This window comes from Phyllobates terribilis, unplaced genomic scaffold (assembly GCF_046119375.1).
Source record: "Phyllobates terribilis strain yellow unplaced genomic scaffold, ASM4611937v1 Scaffold_4__5_contigs__length_816908805, whole genome shotgun sequence".
Lineage (NCBI taxonomy): Eukaryota > Metazoa > Chordata > Amphibia > Anura > Dendrobatidae > Phyllobates > Phyllobates terribilis.
The window spans coordinates 116889144-116904308 of record NW_027362764.1 but is presented as its reverse complement, the minus strand read 5'-3'; positions in this window follow the sequence as shown (position 1 = coordinate 116904308).

Below are 15165 nucleotides of genomic sequence, written 5' to 3'. Positions count from 1 at the left end.
AACAGCAGGGATGGATATATGTGATTGAGTGATATATACTAGGACATCATCAGCAAATAGAGAGCACTTGTACTCGGTGCCTCCCACCTCAATCCACCTAATATTGGGGTTATGGCGAATTGATGAGAGCAGGTGCTCCGTCACTAGGATGTATAAGAGAGGGGACAGAGGACATCCCTGCCTTGTCCCATTGGTGATTGTGAAAGGTGATGAAAATGTTCTGACGCACCCCCTGGGCCTTGGGACACCCGGAGCCGGACCCTTTTTGGTGGATGCTGGTGGTTGTAGTCTTCGTGGCGGCGATCCGGTTCCGTGGCTCAGGGCGGTCAAACCAGTGGCGGAACTATTTATGTGGTTTTGATGTTTAAATGTCCGACTACGCCACCCGTGGATTGCGGTCAGAGTGAACCGCCGCTACAGGGCAGACCGCTAAGGCTGGTGTTGTGGGTGCAGCAGAGCGTAGCATAACTCCCCACGGGAGGAGTATAGCCTCAGGGCAGTGTATGCGGAGGATGGGGGTGATGGTGCAGGGCAGCAGCAGTAACGACACGGAGTCAGTGATGCAGTTCAGGGCCTTTACTCACAGTTCTTATTATCCAGACCACGTCTGCAGGTAACGGCTGCCCACGTCGTACTGTGCTCACCAGGTGAGGGGCTCAGACAACTCCCAGGTAACTTTGGAGCGCTTCACAGGACCCCCTTTGTGTGTCCTTTGTCTGGCCTTTCTTACCAACACTTCTGTCCGGCTGCCTCGGGCCTCCTCTTGGTAAACTTGGCGCCAGTTTCCCTGACCCTATGTGGTGCCTTCCTAGCGGGTGGAGCAAGGGGCTGCGCCACATAAAATATCAGAGCCTCCGGTTTCTAGCTGAGGGTCGTTTCCTGCCTCCACTAGTTCGGGGACCGGTCTCCCCCTTTGGCCTGACCCCTCCACGCAGGTGGATTCGGGCGTGCGGTGGCGACTCGCCCGTCCGCACCCCTGGGATCCCTTCATTCCTCGTTCCTGGAGCCTTCTCCGCTCCTCTTCCTTCCTTCTCCCTCTTGCAGGCCTGGGCCTCTGTTACTAGGCCCGCCTCCGGAGCAGAGCTCATGCAGAGCCCCTGCTCCCTGCCACTTCTGCTCAGACTTCTCTGCACTGAACTAAGATGGTGCCCACCTTTTATACTCCCTTCTCAATGCACCCAGGAACTGCTTCCTCCCTGCTCCTGCACTGCAGGGTTCCCCTTCCTCAGTGTTCCCTCCCCCCACTCCAGCCAGGGACATGGACTGTCGTGCCCATCTCAGGGGCATATTGGTCGCCCTGCCCCACGGCAATGTGGTGTAATGCATGCAGGTGTCGGGTCCTGATCCACACTCCATCCTTATCTGAGAGTGAGATATCACACCTCTGGGTGAGGTGCAATACGTCTGTAGCAACCGAGCCCTCGGTGCTACAGTTCCATTTATCTTCAGCCTAGGTGACGTATTGTGATACAGGGCCGTGATTTTGGCTATAAAAGGGTCCCCTAGACCCCTACCCCAAGCTTTTTAAGAGAATCATATATGGCGTGCCAGGAGACTCTATGGAATGCTTTCTCAGCATCCAACGAGAGTATCTACTTACAAATTTTTAACTGCATCTAGCCCAGGAAATACTTTGTGCCTAGTAGCAGTGTCTGCTAGTCAGCGGATTATCCCGGCTGTTAAGCAAGCTACACGACCTGTAGTTTGGACACTTAATTTTTTCAAAGGAAATGCTTCGGGACCACGGGATACTTAGTGAAGAGCATCAGGAGGCACCCCAAGGCATAGGGGCTGGGACTGGCACTAGGATGCCTTGCGGTGGACAGCCGAGCTCGATCCTTATAAAAGCTTTTTAACTGCAGCAGCTTTAGTGGACGCTACTGGAGCTGGAATTACGCGGCTGCTGGCATGAGACTTGCCCTCCAATAGATCCTTGTAAATGGATTTAAAGTGTATTCATTCAAATTAGAGGGACAATTTAAATTAAAAAGCTTAGATCTGCCTCCACCACAGGGGGGCTCTCTCGACCCACCAGCGGACAGGCACCAGTATTGGGAGAGGGGGGCTGGCCGTCAGGGTTCACCACGGCTCTGGCACAAACCCGGCGACACGGAGGTGGCACGGGCAGGAGCGGACTGGCCGTCTCGGCTTCTCACTTTTTGGATTTTAGAAGGGCATGACATGCCTATATCTGTGTCTCCCCCTCCTTTTACTCCTCCACCTCTTTTCTTTTCGCATGACTATATGTACTTGTCACTTTTCCATGTGTTAGTTGTGTCTTCTGAGCAGTTTGTCAGCTTTTGGACACCTTTGAAGGTGTTTTCTATGTGTTTCTATGTGTTTTTGTTTGCCTGCCATTGGTTTTAACGGTGTTCGAAGGTGTTCGACGAACAGTTCGACGAACAGTTCCGCGAACACACGGGTGTTCGACGAACCGAACCGAACTCGAACACTACGGGGGTGGCTCAACACTACTTGGCTTACCTCCAGCATGCCCAGAGACTTAACCCGCGCCAAGCCCGGTGGTCCTTGTTTTTTGCTCGCTTTGATTTTGTTCTTCATTTTCGCCCGGCTGACAAAAACGTCAAGGCGGACGCCTTGTCTCGATCCTTTCTGGTGTCTGATCTCGAGGAAGATCCGAAACACATCATCGATCCCGACAGAGTAATGCAGGTGGCTCCCGTGAGTCTAAATCGTCTCTCTCCCGGAAAGACGTTCGTATCAGTACCTGATCGGGAGAAGATCCTTCACTGGGGTCACTCGTCTAAACTAGCTGGCCATGCCGGTCAGAAAAAGACCCTCCAGCTTATTACCCGGCACTACTGGTGGCCTACCCTGCACAAGGACGTAATAGACTTTGTTTCTGCCTGTGTGTCCTGCGCCCGCAACAAGGTTCCGAGACATCTGCCAGCCGGTCGCCTCCTTCCGCTCCCAGTACCTGCTGCCCCCTGGCAGCATATAGCAATGGACTTTATAACAGACCTCCCAGTCTCTGCCGGTTGTACGGTCATTTGGGTGGTCGCTGACCGCTTCTCCAAGATGGCTCATTTCGTTCCCCTGCCAGGCCTCCCGTCTGCACCCGAGCTAGCTAAAGACTTTATTCATCACATCTTTCGTCTTCATGGCCTGCCCCTCCACATCGTGTCGGATCGTGGGGTACAGTTCACCTCACGCTTCTGGAGAGCCACTTGTAAACTGCTAGATGTCACCCTGGACTTCTCTTCCGCTTACCACCCACAGTCTAATGGTCAAGTGGAGCGGATCAATCAGAACCTGACCAGTTACCTCCGGCACTCCGTTAATGCCCATCATTCAGACTGGGTGGATCTCCTACCATGGGCCGAGTTCTCTTATAACAATCACGAGAGCGAATCCTCCTCCAAATCCCCGTTTTTTGTAGTCTTCGGTCAGCATCCTCGGATTCCTTTTCCTGTCTCCACCTCTGTGGACAACCCGGCTGCGGAATCTCTCGTTAGCAAATTTTCCTCCATTTGGGAGAGTACCCGATCCGCACTCCTTTAGTCGTCCGAACGGATGAAAAGACACGCTGACAAAAAACGCCTGGATCCTCCACAATTTCGTCCCGGAGATAAAGTCTGGCTCTCATCTAAATATGTCCGACTCAAGATACCTTCTTACAAGTTAGGGCCTCGATTCATCGGCCCCCTGGAGGTCATCAGTCAGATCAACCCGGTGGCCTATAAATTGAAACTCCCGGCCAACTTACGGATCCCTAACTCCTTCCATGTATCTCTCCTCAAACCTGTGGTACTTAACTCTTTTTCCAAGTCTACAGGTACGCCTCCTGCTCCGGTTTCTGCTGAGGACGAGTTTGAGGTAGAGAACATTCTTGCCACTAAAAGGGTAAGAGGAAAGACCTTTTTTCTAGTAGATTGGAAGGGATTTGGTCCTGAGGAGAGAACGTGGGAGCCCCGGGAGAACATCCATGCCCCTCTTATCCTTGCTAAATTTCTGTCTGGCCTAAAAAAGGGGGGGCCTAAAGGGGGGGGTACTGTAGCGCCGGCGTCCCTGCCCTCTGCTAGGCAGGGACGCTGTTCCCCTCACCTCCCTGCTCCGTGCTCGGCGTCCTCCTCCCGCTCTGCTGGCAGCGCGCGCTCCTTCCCAGCCACTGTGCTTAGGGCGCGCGCGCTCTCCCTCCCTCTTAAAGGGGCCGCGCGCGCCGTCCTAAGGAGTCCCCGGCCAATGGCCGGAGGACTTCACCATATATAAGGCACCTCCTCCAAAATGGAGGTGCCCGAGCAATGTTGTTGCACTGTTCACTACTCTGCTTCAGCCCTCAGGTCCCGTTGCCAGTTACCTGCCAGTTACCTGCCAGTTACCTGCCAGATTCCTGCCTGATTATCTGCTACCTGCCTGCTAGTCTGAGGTCCGACGGTCTGCCTTACTTCTCCTGTCAGTCTGTCTAAGGACCAGCCTGCCCGCTCACCTGGCAGCGCACATCAGCCACCTGCCTGCTTGCCCGAGGTCCGACGGTCTGCCTTCCAACTCCTGTCAGTCTGTCTATGGACCAGCTTGCCCGCTCACCTGGGAGCGCACATCTGCTACCTGCCTGCTAGCCTACCTGGAGGCTCCGCCGTCACGTGCTGTGACCACCTGCCTGTCCAGTGACTCCTGCTCGCTCACCTGGGAGCGCTCATCAGCTGCCTGTCTACTAGCCTACCTGGAGGCTCTGCCATCACGTGCTGTGACCACCCGCCTGTCCAGAGACTTCTGCCCGCTCATCTGGGAGCGCTCATCTGCCGCCTGTCTGTTGGTCTTCCTGGAGGCTCCGCCGTCACATGCTGTGACCACCCGTTCATCCAGAGACTCTCGCCTGCTCACCTGGGAGCTCACGTCTATCATCAGCCGCCACAGGTCGTACCAACCCTTTACCTAGAGACTGCCCCGGTCACTTGCCGTGACCATCTGCCTGTTCATCCAGAGACTGCCCCGGTCACTTGCCGTGACCATCTGTCCGTTCATCCAGAGACTGCCCCGGTCACTTGCCGTGACCTCCAGCCCGTTCACTCAGAGACTGTCCCGGTCACCTGCTGTGACCATCAGCCCGTTCATCCAGAGACTGCCCCGGTCACTTGCCGTGACCTCCAGCCTGTTCACTCAGAGACTGTCCCGGTCACCTGCTGTGACCTCCTGCCCGTCTTCCCTGGTCGCCACCCGCTCCCTTACAAGGACTGCCCCCTTGTATAGTAGCTCAGAGGTTCCGCCTCCCAGACCCGTTACAGTAAGTAACCGGAACGCCGCATCAATGTCTGTTTTGGCCATTAGGGTGACCCATCCCAACTTCTTGATCCGCCTGATTGCCTTGTCAAAGGATGTACAGTATATACTACTGTACTTGGTTCCACGTCGATGTTGTCATTTACGGACCTGCCCCTTGGATATGACAAATGGTGGATTAGTCCGAATGTATTGGGTTCCGTTTTTGGCACAACTCACAACGGGGATACCACTACGTCTTGTAAGGAAAGTGTTCTGAATGGAACCGCCATTCTACCTAAAGATATTTCTTTTTTTAATTTTCTTGTCACGACGTCTGGGTGTTGGTAGGCTGATTTTAGATTTTTACTCCAGCCTTTCTTGATTTTAGAAGGGCATGACATGCCTATATCTGTGTCTCCCCCTCCTTTTACTCCTCCACCTCTTTTCTTTTCGCATGACTATATGTACTTGTCACTTTTCCATGTGTTAGTTGTGTCTTCTGAGCAGTTTGTCAGCTTTTGGACACCTTTGAAGTGTTTTCTATGTGTTTTCTATGTGTTTCTATGTGTTTTTGTTTGCCTGCCATTGGTTTTAATGGTGTTCGAAGGTGTTCGACGAACAGTTCGACGAACAGTTCGGCGAACATACGGGTGTTTGACGAACCGAACCGAACTCGAACACTACGGGGGTGGCTCAACACTAACAAGCAGATCTGGTAGCTCCAAGTAGGATTTGAGAAACCGCTGAACCACGAGGTTAAGCTCATGGGCCAGGCATGGTACGTGTGTGAGCTCGCCTCACCTCAGAGCCGCCACCAGGTTCCGGCCATTGTCACACACGACCATGCCTGGCTGTAGGTTCAGCGGTGTGAGCCACAGATCTGCCTGCTCTTTCAGAGCTGTCCACAACTCTTCAGCATTGTGCGGTTTGACACCTAAGCATATTAGCTTCAGCACAGCCTGTTGCCGCTTGGCTGAGGCGGTGCTGCAGTGCTTCCAGCTTGTGACTGATGTGGTCATTTCGGAGATGGAGGCTGAAGAGGAGGAGGAGGCTGAGGAGGATGTAGGGCCCGCAATCCTTGGCGTTGAGAGGACGTCTTCCGTCCCAAGGTCCGACTGGGTCCCGGCTTCCACTATGTTAACCCAGTGTGCCATCAGCGAGATGTACCATCCTTGCCCACAAGCACTGGTCCACGTGTCCATTGTTAGGTGGACTTTCCCGGTAACTGCATTGTTGAGGACACGGCTAATGTTTTGGGACACGTGCTTGTGTAATGCTGGGATGGCACACCGGGAGAAATAGTGGCTGCTGGGGACCGAGTACCGAGGGACGGCCGCTGCCATCAGGTTGTGGAATGCTTCCGTCTCCACGAGCCTAAAAGGCAACATTTCGAGCGCAAGCAGTCGTGAAATGTGAGAATTTAGTAGTGTGACCTGTGGGGCATTGGCTGCATATTTGCGCTTGCATTCCAAGGACTGGGGTATGGACAACTGAATGCTGTGCTGGGACAAGGGCATGGACGTGCTTCTTAATGCTGCTACTTGAGAGTGTGCAATGACAGGTGCAGGGCAGGAGGCATCTTCGCATGCACCATGGACAGGGGATTGGCTTGCATGCACAACAGCGGAAGAAGCAATGGTGCCACCTTCAGACACTCTTCCTGGACCCTGGGGTTCAGCCCACAAAGTCGGGTGCTTTTCTGCCATGTGCCTGAACATGTTACGGTGTTACGGGGAATGGTTGCCTGCCTTCTGTTTGCGGCCACCACACTGCTTCTTCCTACCAGTTGGGGTGCTCAACCTCCCTCCCCCTGTGTGCTGCTGTCCTCGCTCTGCATGTCCTCCTGCCAGGTTGGGTCAGTTACTATATCATCCACCACCTTGTCTTCCACTTCCGCACCCTGGTCCTCCTCCTGACTTTCTGGCAATTGTGTCTCATCATCGTCCACCTCTTGAGACACTTTCCCACCGTTGCCTTCATGTGACCGTGGCTGCTCAAATATTTGGGCATCGCTACTCGCGATCTCCTCTTGCCTCGCTTTAAGTGGACCGGGCGAGAGGCCCGAATCTTTAAATGGAAAAGTGAACAGCTCTTCAGAGTGTCCAAGTGTGGGATCAGTTGTCTCCGGGCACTCGGCATGGTGGGAGGAAGGAGGATCAGGGTCAGGAATATGCGGTCCAGACTCACGGCTACTGAGACTTGACTGTGTGGAAGACAGGGTGGTGGCTAAGTGACTCGAAGCATTATCCGCTATCCAACCAACAACCTTTTGACACTGCTCTGGGTTCAATAGTGGTTTGCTGCAGTCCCTTATGAATTGGAACAGGAAGGTTGGGCGAGAAGATGTGGGTGTTTGTTGTGGCACAATTTTAGCTTGCCCACGACCTTGTCCTCGGCCTCTGCATGCACCATCACCATCATTTCCAGTTCCCTGTCCCTTGCCACATGCCTTGCCCATTTTAAATGGAGGACAATATCTTCCACGCTCACTAGAAATGACTGAGTTTGGAGCGAACTTATATGTGATCCGTGTGACAGAGAAAACAGAGTTTTAAATACCTGGCCTGTAGGTAAGTAGTTTGAACAGCAAACCGTTGTCAAAAACTTCGCTGACACAGTGAAAAAAAATTGGAATGGAGGCCAAAAATGGCAGTATTTTCTGAAAACGTATATGTGATCCATGTGATGGAGAAAACAGTTTTCAATAGCTGGATTTTTAGCGCTGTAATATGGAAAGGACCTGGCTGTATTCTGCAGTGCCAACAAGCAAATGGCGCAGAAAAACGGTGTTCTCTGGATTGCTTTTTAAGCAAGTAATGAGGATTAAGATCCAAAAAAAAGTATTCCTGGCCCCTGAAACCTGGGCCTTTGTATAGAAATATCTAACAGCAGCAGAAGGCAGAATTGGAATGGAGCCTCTTGTGCTATATGCACTGCAGTCTGCTATATACACTGCCTGCCTATATACCCTGCCTACCTGATATCTCTGCAGATGGATTAGTCCTTAGAAGGTCTGTTTGCTAAAATGTATATGTGTAATGTACGGTTTTTCTCTCTAAACTACCTAATACACAATCAAATCTCTCCCTGACGCAGCAGCACCTCTCACTGTCTGATCCGGAGTGACTGTGATGAGCATGGCGGCGCCAGGTCTGATATAGACCTGATGATGCTGTGCGGCCATCTAATCTCTGTAATGCCACAACCACCATGGCTGCGGCATTACAATGAGTGGCAGGCAATCCCTGCATGCTGATTGGCAGAGCGCCAAACATGCAGGGAGGGGACCCGAGCTCCCGCCGAGGAACCCCGGAAATACTCGGCGAGCGCCAAGCATCTCGAGCAGTGAGATGCTTGGGCGAGCACCAAGCAGTAGCGAGCATGCTCGCTCATCACTACTCACCACATTTTTTTTGTTGAATTCACATGGAATAAAATTAGAGGCATACAGAGGTATAGACGAATAGTGGAAGTCAATGGGGAAATCCTGTCAGTTTTTGCTTTATTCCTTTACATCTTTGTTAATACCGTTCTATGTATGACTGTATTGAAGAAAAATCCTTCAAAACCTGTGATTCCTGCCTTAAAAGGAAAGTGTCACATTGTACATAGAATTGTACAGAATTATATATAGATTAATGGCCAAATATTCAATATACCGTATATACTCGGGTATAAGCCGACCCGAATATAAGCCGTGGTACCTATTTTTACTACAAAAAACTGGGAAAACGTATTGACTCGAGTATAAGTCTAGGGTGGGAAATGCAGCAGCTACTGGTAAATTTCCCCATCCTGGTACGCAATGCTCCCTCATCCCCAATCCTGGTATGCATGGCCCCCTCATTCCCAATCCTGGTATGCATGGCCCTCTCATCCAAAATCCTGGTATTCATGGCCCTCTCATCCCCAATCCTGGTATGAATGGCCCTCTCATCCCCAATCCTGGTATGCATGGCCCCCTCATTCCCAATCCTGGTATGTATGGCCCCATCATCTCCAATCCTGGTATGCATGGCCTCCTCATCCCCCTTTCCTGGTATGTATGGCCTCCTCATCCCCCAATCCTAGTATGTATGGCCCCCTCATCCCCCAATCCTAGTATACATGGCCTCCTCAGCCCCCAAATCTGGTATGCATGGCCTCCTCATCCCCCAATCCTGGTATGCATGGCCTCCTCATCCCCTAATCCTGGTATGTATGGCACCCCTCATTCCCAATCCTGGTATGCATGGCCCCCTCATCCCCAATCCTGGTATGCATGGCCCCATCATCTCCAATCCTGGTATGCATGGCCTCCTCATCCCCCAGTCCTGGTATGCATGGCCTCCTCATCCCCCAATCCTGGTATGTATGGCCCCCTTGTCCCCCAATCCTAGTATACATGGCCTCCTCAGCCCCCAATTCTGGTATGTATGGCACTCCTCATCCACTAATCCTGGTATGTATGGCCTCCTCATCCCCCAATCCTGGTATGCAAGGTCCCCTCATCCCCCAATCCTGGTATGAATGGCCTCCTCATCCCCCAATCCTGGTATGCATGGTCCCCTCATCCCCCAATCCTGGTATGGATGGCCTCCTCATCTCCCAATCCTGGTATGCATAGCTCCCCTCATCCCCCAATCTTGGTATGTATGTCATCCCACATCCCCCAATCCTGGTATGCATGGCACTCCTCATCTCCCAATCCTGGTATGCATGGCCTCCTCATCCCCCAATCCTGGTATGCATGGCCTCCTCCTCCCCCAATCCTGGTATGCATGGCCTCCTCCTCCCCCAATCCTGGTATGCATGGCCTCCTCCTTCCCCAATCCTGGTATGCATGGCCTCCTCATCCCCCAATCCTGGTATGCATGGCCTCCTCATCCCCCAATCCTGGTTTGTATGTCCCCATAACTGCACACACAAAAAATAAACATTTATGCTCACCTTCCTTCCTCACCTCTGCTCCAGCACTGCGCCATGTTCTCCTGCATCAGCTCATGTCAGCATCTGAGCAGCGCATGGCATCACTGCGTGGAGAAGAATGAATATGCATTCTCTTTAGTAGCGGGCACTGTCAGCAAGAGCCATGGCTCAGCGCTCCTCTGTGCCTGCTACTAAAGGGAATGAATATTCATTCTTCTCCATGCCCATGGGAGTGGAGAAGAGGGAATATTTATTCCCCTTTAGCAGCGGGCACACGTGGTAGCTACAGCAGCCGCTACTGCGTGTGCCCCTCTCCTCCGTTGCCGAAACCCCCCCACTATCCAACAATGGCATTTCTATATACTTGAGTATATACCCAAGTATAAGCTGAGGGGGCTTTTTCAGCACAAAAAATATGCTGTAAAACTCGGCTTATACTCGAGTATATACGGTAAATTGTATTTTATTAATTGAAATCCATGGTTTTTCTATGTATATGAGTCCAGTGGGTGGTCCTACTAGTAATTGACAGCTATCTCTGCATGCAAAGTCATTCAGGGAAGACAGGCAATCACTGAGTAGGACCACCCACTGGACTAATGCATACAAACACCAGGGATCTCAATGAATAAAATGTTTTTACTGAAACGTTTCCCATAAAAAATTTTATCGATCTGATGAGTTCCTGTTGCTGTATAACACAATGTTATGATCTGCAACAAGTACTAAGGAAAGAAGGGGAAAGCTTTCCCTACAGTAAGATTAAGCTGAATCCCTATGAAGTAGCGGGCTGCCTGTTCCTAGCGAACGGACCCGCCTTAGTCCTAGGCTAGTCTGAACGAAGACCTATAGAATAAAGGGAAGGGGTCCCTAAAAGAACTAAGGACTTGAACAAAAAATGGGACACCTCCTGAACAGAGAAAGTTGTTGCAGAACACCTAAAGGTAAACTGACAAAAAGATACTAGAGGTCCCAAAGGACCAAGCGAGCTGACAGAGATAGGCACAGAAGCACCTGGCTAGCAAAACAGTCAAACAACACTGAAGTCCAGCACAGCCAAAATGGCGGAGCTAGAATATAAAGGCAGATGGTCACGTGACCTCAAAACACAAGATGGAAAAAACAAACAGGAGGATTCTAACAGTACCCCCTCTTTTAAGAGGATCCTCCGGATCCTCCAGGCCCAGGCCTATCCGGAAACCTCTTGTGGAAAGCTCTAACAAGCCTAGGAGCAGAGACCTCATCCACCCTTACCCAGGAGTTATCTTCGTGACCGAAACCCTTCCAGGAGATGAGATACTGTACTATCCCTCTATGCCATCTAGAATTCAAGATAAGTGAAATTTCATATTCTCCGTCTTCCACCACCAGAGGAACTGTGACAGTGGCATCCCTATCAGATACATCTGCCTTTTTCAACAAGGAAACATGAAACACAGGATTAATCTTCCAGGAAGTAGGGACATCCTCCTAACCGCAGACGGGTTAACAACCTGAAGCACTTTAAATGGACCCACAAACTTAGGACCCAGTTTTATAGAGGGAATCCTCAATCGCAGGTTCCTTGAGGACAACCAAACCATGTCACCCACAGTAAACAAAACCTCCTTACGTTTCCTGTCAAAATACTTCTTGGACTTCTTGTTAGCCTCTAAAAGGTTGCAACGTACATTAGTCCAAACTCTCTCCAAATCACCGGAAAAATTCTCCTCCTCCGGCACCGCCGACCCCAATTTGGAAAACGAACCAAAAGACGGATGTCTCCCAGTACAACAAAAAAATGGAGAACACCCAGCTGAGGAGGATGTATGATTGTTAAGAGCAAATTCTGCGAGAGACAGAAACTCAGACCACACCTCTTGTCTGCCACAAAACATCGCAAAAACTGTTCTACATCCTGGTTCTTTCTTTCAGTCTGTCCATTAGACTCAGGATGATACCCAGATGAAAATGACGAATGGACTCCCAACCTGTCCCAACCTGTCACAAAAAGCACGCCAAAAGCGAGCCACAAACTGAGGTCCTCTATCAGAAACAATAACCGTGGGAACGTCATGAAGCTTGACAATCTCCTTAATAAACACCTTAGCAAGTGTCTTGGTGCAGGGCAACTTAATGAATGGAACCAAATGACACATCTTGCTAAAACGGTCCACGACCAGCTAGATGACAGTAAAACCCTCGGACACGGGTAGAGATGAGCGTTGTTCTACTCGAACTGTTTGCCAATCTCAAATTCGAGCTGTTTTGGGCGGTGTTCGAGCCGTTCGGCGAACACGAACAATTTGAGAAAAATTCGGCTGTTCGAGGTTATGTTCGATAACTGTTCGTGCACCAAAATCATAACTGGATTTTTTCTCAGTAATGATGAAAATTAATGTTAATACGCAGTTTGAGTGTACAGCGGGGTGGGGGGAGGGGCAGGGGATGGATCTCTGCAGGAACAATGAAGATCTCCATTTTTTTTTCTCTTTCCCGCATTTGCAGTGGGGAGGTGCAATCTGTCAGCCTATCAGCAGCGCACACACGGAGCGAAGTGCTTTTTTTCACACAAGCAAGGGCATGTGTCATTGGCAGTGTATGTCACATGTCCTTGCCCTATAAGACCAAGCCATTTTCCCCGTCGCCACCATTTTCTCACTGCTGCAGCTGCGTGTTAGACGGCACCGCTGTTGCTGTGTGCGCTATACCTTGTTAATTTCAAGCCAATTTTCGCACAAATATACAGATAGCTTGGGAGTAGGGAATAGTTGTGATTGCAGTCCTTTTAATGACTAGGTTACAGCATTTCCTACGACTTTTATCAGGGAGGTCTGTGCTCTTAAATAGATAGGTTGTGGGAGTAAAGACTAATTGTAATTGGAGTCCTTTTCAGGACTAGGTTACATCAGTTCCTATCAGTTTTTGCCAGGCAGGTCTGTGCCAGTGCTGTGCAAGTTTTTTTCACAGCATTTGGCTGAATCTAGCAAAGCTAATCCTTTTTGGCCTATTGCAGAGTGTGTTAGTCAGTGGAGTAGCCTATCTGTGTTGCAAGATATACCACCTGTGTATAGAATACCAATTTTTTTACTGCACCTAGTGAAGTAAAATCTTTTGGGCATAGCATCATTCTATTAGTCCATCTATACTGACCTCCATCAGGTTGCAAATTAAAACTAATTTTTATCTGCATCTACAGTACCTCTGAAAAAATATTTGGGCTTCTACCTGTGTGTGGGACTTGTTGTATTAGTCCATCTATACTGACCTCCATCAGGTTGCAAACTGAATATATTTTTTTCCTGCATCTACCTCTGAAAAAATATTGGGCTTCTAGCTGTGTGTGGGTCTTGTTCTATTAATCCATCTATACTGACCTCCATCAGGTTGCAAACTGAATATAATTTTTTTCTGCATCTAGCTCTGAAAAAATATTTGGCCTTCTAGTAGTGTGTCGGACTTTCTCTATTAGTCCATCTATACTGACCTCCATCAGGTTGCAAACTGAATATAATTTTTTTCTGCATCTAGCTCTGAAAAAATATTTGGCCTTCTAGTAGTGTGTCGGACTTTCTCTATTAGTCCATCTATACTGACCTCCATCAGGTTGCAAATTAAAACTAATTTTTATCTGCATCTACAGTACCTCTGAAAAAATATTTGGGCTTCTAGCTGTGTGTGGGACTTGTTGTATTAGTCCATCTATACTGACCTCCATCAGGTTGCAAACTGAATATATTTTTTTCTGCATCTACCTCTGAAAAAATATTGGGCTTCTAGCTGTGTGTGGGACTTGTTGTATTAGTCCATCTATACTGACCTCCATCAGGTTGCAAACTGAATATATTTTTTTCTGCATCTACCTCTGAAAAAATATTGGGCTTCTAGCTGTGTGTGGGTCTTGTTCTATTAATCCATCTATACTGACCTCCATCAGGATGCAAACTGAATATAATTTTTTTCTGCATCTAGCTCTGAAAAAATATTTGGCCTTCTAGTAGTGTGTCGGACTTTCTCTATTAGTCCATCTATACTGACCTCCATCAGGTTGCAAATTAAAACTAATTTTTATCTGCATCTACAGTACCTCTGAAAAAATATTTGGGCTTCTAGCTGTGTGTGGGACTTGTTGTATTAGTCCATCTATACTGACCTCCATCAGGTTGCAAACTGAATATATTTTTTTCTGCATCTACCTCTGAAAAAATATTGGGCTTCTAGCTGTGTGTGGGTCTTGTTCTATTAATCCATCTATACTGACCTCCATCAGGTTGCAAACTGAATATAATTTTTTTCTGCATCTAGCTCTGAAAAAATATTTGGCCTTCTAGTAGTGTGTCGGACTTTCTCTATTAGTCCATCTATACTGACCTCCATCAGGTTGCAAATTAAAACTAATTTTTATCTGCATCTACAGTACCTCTGAAAAAATATTTGGGCTTCTAGCTGTGTGTGGGACTTGTTGTATTAGTCCATCTATACTGACCTCCATCAGGTTGCAAACTGAATATATTTTTTTCTGCATCTACCTCTGAAAAAATATTGGGCTTCTAGCTGTGTGTGGGACTTGTTGTATTAGTCCATCTATACTGACCTCCATCAGGTTGCAAACTGAATATATTTTTTTCTGCATCTACCTCTGAAAAAATATTGGGCTTCTAGCTGTGTGTGGGTCTTGTTCTATTAATCCATCTATACTGACCTCCATCAGGTTGCAAACTGAATATAATTTTTTTCTGCATCTAGCTCTGAAAAAATATTTGGCCTTCTAGTAGTGTGTCGGACTTTCTCTATTAGTCCATCTATACTGACCTCCATCAGGTTGCAAATTAAAACTAATTTTTATCTGCATCTACAGAACCTCTGAAAAAATATTTGGGCTTCTAGCTGTGTGTGGGACTTGTTGTATTAGTCCATCTATACTGACCTCCATCAGGTTGCAAACTGAATATATTTTTTTCCTGCATCTACCTCTGAAAAAATATTGGGCTTCTAGCTGTGTGTGGGTCTTGTTCTATTAATCCATCTATACTGACCTCCATCACGGTGCAAATTCAA